The following is a 5,566-nucleotide window of genomic DNA, read 5'->3' as shown; positions in this document are numbered from 1 at the left end:
TTCTAAACAAGCCAAACGATTTGAAATTTATCTACCAATCTGCTAAAATAAATACTTTATTAATTTTCAATAGGTCACCATTGGAAAATACAAAAATGTCCAACTATTGCAATAGTGATCAAAAGTTTCACCGATTGCCTGCAAACAGCGCATTCCCTAACACAGATTTAAAAACCGAATTCAATCCTGTCTCACTGAACGGTGCGCATTCAATCACCGTGTGTGGTGTCCGGTCGTCGGTGTCAGCAGCAGCAGCATCAGTAACAGCAGTGCTTTCGGCGTGTGGCGTTGAACATTGTTCTCCAGTACACAACGAAAGGCAGCCTGCAAGCAGCGAGCTGCGGAGCCCACATGAGCATCCATAGAATGAGAAAGAAGCCGCACCGCTATGGATCGAAATCAGTTAATTTGTGCGTCGCTGTGGGTCATCTATGCCAAGCGCGTCACCCTTGCTCCAAACAACATACAGCTCGCCAGCCTCATCCGTGTTGAACACCATAATAGCTCAGCATTACTCAACCATCACGACAAAACGTTTTACACCATAATTTTTTTTAAAGAGTATGTTTTGGACATTTGTTAAGGTCATCAATCGGATGTCAGTTCCCCTATGTTAAAATCTAACATACCATATATTTTTTAGGCAACGTTGGCAGTGCAATTTCCGAATCCAAAGTGGTCTGATTTTGATTCAGAGATTATGGATTTTAATTCTGAATACGCAAATCGATAGGAAATTTTTCTACAAATCTGTTAAAATTAAGGATTTATCATTTTTCAAAATGTCACTATTGAAAATTGCACAAATGTGCAAGTGTTGCTATGATCATAAAATGGTCACCGATTGCCTGCGAAAAGCACTTCCCCTAATACAGATTTCAAAATTGAATTCCATCGGGTCTCATCAAACGCTGTTCAGTCAATGACCGCGTGTGTCGAGTGGTGATGTTCTCCAGAAAACAACGAAAGATTCCCCGCAAGCAGCTTGCTATCAAGACTGCCCTCAACCGCTGATCGAATTCAGTTGCTCGTCGTGATTCTGTGATTGATGTGTTTTCCCTAATACATATTTCATTTCCGCACCGCTATCATCTCCAAGAACATCGAGGACACATTTCTACAGCATTGTTCTAAACTGGATACCAAGCTTCCAATCCATAGGTCCTTTTCAGGACCACAAATGGCTGATAAAAGAGTTAACTAAAGATTAAGAGTTTGTATCCAAGGCATACCGTCCAGGTTGGCTTGTACTACATGGACATCGACAGAGCACCTCACTAACAGAGCTCTCAAATTGCTTCCGAATTTCAACTAATTGAACTTTTTTCGAACGAGTTAATAAATCAATTTAATATATAGGGAAAATGACGGCTTCGGCATGACAGACTATTTTCGGCAACCCAAATTGAAACGCTAATTTCACTGGATTTTTGTGTGTATCAGCTTTAATTTTATTATATTTTTACCACTGAGAAAAAAAATATAGCAGGGTTTTCTTGAAATGAAACACACGCACTACAAAATGCTGCTGATTTAGAGTTGCCGATGAAAGCACAGCTGTTTAACACGCAGCTCAAATAGAAAGGTTGCCGAATAAAAAGATGTTGCCCACAATAGTCGCTCTCACTAGAGAAGTTTGGAGCTTTGTAAAAGCGTTTCAAAACAGTTTTTGACAATTATTTCGACTGAAATTGTTAGAGCAGCTGACAGCAAAAGATTTTAAACAAACCAATACTGCATATGTGTGCGTTCCTGAGAGAAAAAGTCTATAGAAAGATGGTCGCTGTTTAAGTTGCCGAGAATACGTAAATTTCCCTACTATACTTTTGCTGTGACATCAACAATTTCGTAATCTTACGTCAAATCTACGGTCGTGTCTTGGATACAACCTCTTACTTTTTTTTTTCTGTGACCAATAAAATCTGTTCCAGTTAGTATTTGGCCGCTTATATTTAATTACTGTAGTGCCAAGGACCCGTAAAGTTCTGGTCTGACTTAGCCAGCTTCCATTGCAGCCGCGATGTCATAAAATGGTATAAAAAGAATAATGTCGAGTTTATTGAGAAAAGCATCCATCCACCAAATTGTAAAGATTTAGCACCATTGAAAAATGGTGGGCAATTATCAAGCGATACCTTTAGCGTTTATGTACTATATTTCCCCTTGGAGAAATGACCTATTTTGTGCGGCCAAATTCTAAATGGAACAGACTTTAATATGACATTGAGGCATACTATTATTTTTATGATGAAACAATAAATTTGATTATATTTATTCTAAAACCACGATTGGGACCTTAATTGGGAGAGCCTTAAACCCTAATTGATTTTGAACAAGCAATGATCGTTTGTTTCGTAGTTTTTGTAATGAAATCAAAGTCCGGATCTAGTAAATGTAAGCATCTCAAACTTGAGAAAATTCTCAGAGTTATGTGATTTCATAAATTCGTAACTAGCTTTTTTTTTAAATTTTGAATATTTCACCATCAGTCAAATCTCAGGCATAGGAACCAAGATTTAATTATAGGAGTTTGCATTTTATAATTTTATAAAATTCTGGCTGTTTCAAGGTAAAGTGCACACAGAATAACTTTAAGCATTTAGGACATAGGAAAATGTTCAAGATGCACAATTTTTTGACGTAGGATACGTCTGGGATTTCTATATGGGGGTACACTTTGTGAAAACCAAAAATGGAACATGTAACGAAATTATGAAAGATTTTGAACGTTAATCGCTCAGCTGCCCCTGGACCAATTTTAATAGTTTTATCACCACTCGATCAGAAATATTTTTACGCATCGTTAACAATGATTCTAATTATTGATTTTTTACAAGAAACTTTTGGAAAAATGGGAAATATCAAGCATTGTTCAAAAGCATCGAAATAACTAACAAATCCACCAATTACGTACATTCATATGCTGCAGATGCAAAATTCTTAACAGTGTGAATGTTAAAATAAAAACAGTTTTAGGATCTCAAACTCATATGTTTTCAAGATTTTGTAACTAATAAAAAAGGATATCTCTGCTACAGATTAAGCATAAATTCTCCGAATACAAATGTAAAGAAAGGTCAACGAGTTTAGATCAATTTTCCTAATTATAAGACTAAGATGAAATGGCAAAATCCTTCCTAGACAGTCATTTCATAAAAATTTCTAGTACATTTATATTATAAACAAGTAGTAATTTTGATAATTATAATTTGTTTTACCTAATCAAAAGATAAAAAGAAACCATTGGCTTCGACAAGTTTTGAATCTCCTGGTCTTCAAAATTCTTAATTCAATAGCTTAGGAAACTTTCCTAGATTTTGATACTCACAGCATTTGTCGAGAGGCAAATTCTTCGAGATAAGAGTAAGAAAAAATAAAGATTTAAATATTTTGAACAATCTTGCCATGTGGCAAAAATTGGGAATAATCAGATTATAATTTAACTTTATCAGGTTCTTAATATACCGGACTTTGAATGTCATGATTCTGATATTTGAAGTGAAAATAGGTAATAAAGCATTTATCCAGAACAGTTTTTTTTTTCTATGCATCGGACTAACTAACATTCGGATTAATATATAAAATCAATATTTAACTATATTTTTCAAAACTTGAATTATTTAGTCCCTGTTTATAACTAGATAGTAATTGAACTTATTTTTACAAAAGTTGGGATATTTTAAATATTGTAAATTTAGTTAGTTGGAATCAATTTATTATCGACACGTACATTATACAGATAAAAGCTTTTTCAGATTTTTTTTAATACAAAAATACACAAAAAATTACGGAATTATTTATGTGTCAATCCATACAAATCCATTCAGCTGAATTCCGGACATACAATTCATCGAAAAGAAAGAAATTTATACATGTTAGGTATATGCAGAAAATGAAATTTCTGCCCGGAATTCAGCTGCTGGAGTCTGGAGCACCAGTCTTCCCTAAAGAGAATGTAAAAATATGACCATAAAATCAAGATTCCATCTGATTCCATTAGATGGAAAACTTTTGAAAACTTCCTGATCAACCTACAACCTATCAAATATTCAGTGAACTTTACTAATATCTTCGACTATATGGAGTCTTTCGAATATTTCCTGCTCTCTAGAAGGCTGTCCTGTAACTTATGCAACGTTTCCTAAATATCTCCAAAACTTAAGTTTCACGAAATTTCCGCAACTTCTACGAGACCAGGGATCGGGTGCTACTCAATTTTTTGCGAGTAAAATACACGCTGTTGCGAGACTGCACGTTCATTTCCAAAGAGACGTGAAAGAGCATTTTAAATCGTGCTACACATTTCATTCGTCTTGTGTTGGAGAGCTGCCGCTCCAACGGTGTTAAGTCTCTTTCTCTCTCTCTTTGTTTCTCCGACAGTGTACTTCTCTATAACTGTAGCGTTGTAGGATAGCTAGCATCAGTGCTGTTAATTTTCATATCATTCGATTAAAGATGAACCAAATTATCTCGTGCCCATCATCTGAAGAGCCCCTTTCTCATTCGAAGCTCATTGTCACTGTCAATTGAGTCACCCACTATCATTTGATATACGACAGTGGAGTGTGGAATAAACCCAGCAAAATAGTCCCGAACAGACAAGTCGACCTGATGTCAGATCAATGTAAGGTTAAGTTAAGGTTGATGTCGACCCAATGTCGTGTTTTTGTCGGGTCAACATTGGGTTGGAGTTTGAAAGAAGTCAGGTTGGTGTCGGGTTGGATTAGATTTTTCGCTGGAATGTCGACCAGAACTCTCTTGTGAAGAAAATTATGCATCGATCTTAAAAAAATCTCTTTAGGAAAATCATCAAAATTTGCATTTTCCTACGTTTTTGAATACCATACAGTCATTATATGAGTGTCTAAATATTATGCACCCAGCCAAAAATATGCAGTCATTCCGGTAAATGTCTAAGCCACGTCTCTCCCGATTAAAAAGTGCTACTCCCGTCATAACACCGTGCACTACTCGATTGTGCTATACGCAAGTAGCACCTGAGCTGTCCAACTACTCTCTCCTAAATATGAAATCTCTCTCTCCTTAGTCTCTTTCTCCTTCCAAATATAAGGGACGCGCTCCCTTATTTTAGAGTAGCACCAGTGTTTTTGCACCACTCTGAGTTTTAAGTCGATCCCTGCCTAAGACATTTACAAATATTCTTGAAGGCCTAGAAAGTTCCTTGAAATTTAGCAAAGTTCCCAAAACCTCCAGGAAGTTCATGTAGCTTTTTTGGAGTAAGATCTCTTTTCCAAGATCCTTTTTTCTACGATTTTTTTTCTGAAGGTCTATGAAGTTCCCAGAATTTCTAACAAGTTAACTTAATTGCTACGTCCTCCCCTGAACTTCTATTTGAAGTTTTACGAAGTTTCCACAAGTTAAAGAAAAATTCCTGGGCTCATGAACAATTTGTAGAGTGTGAATACGTCTTATTGCCATCGATTTGATATAATATAATTTCTCAAAATTGTTTCTTCTAGTCCAGAACACAACAAAAATAATCAACATAAAGGGACTTTAAAAAAAAAACCTTTGTTGGTGGTCCAATTTTATTGATCACTGTTAA

This window comes from Ochlerotatus camptorhynchus, unplaced genomic scaffold (assembly GCF_037179485.1).
Source record: "Ochlerotatus camptorhynchus isolate MF236.1 unplaced genomic scaffold, CSIRO-AGI_Acam_v1.1 ptg000232l, whole genome shotgun sequence".
Taxonomy (NCBI): domain Eukaryota; kingdom Metazoa; phylum Arthropoda; class Insecta; order Diptera; family Culicidae; genus Ochlerotatus; species Ochlerotatus camptorhynchus.
This window is presented reverse-complemented; position numbering follows the sequence as displayed.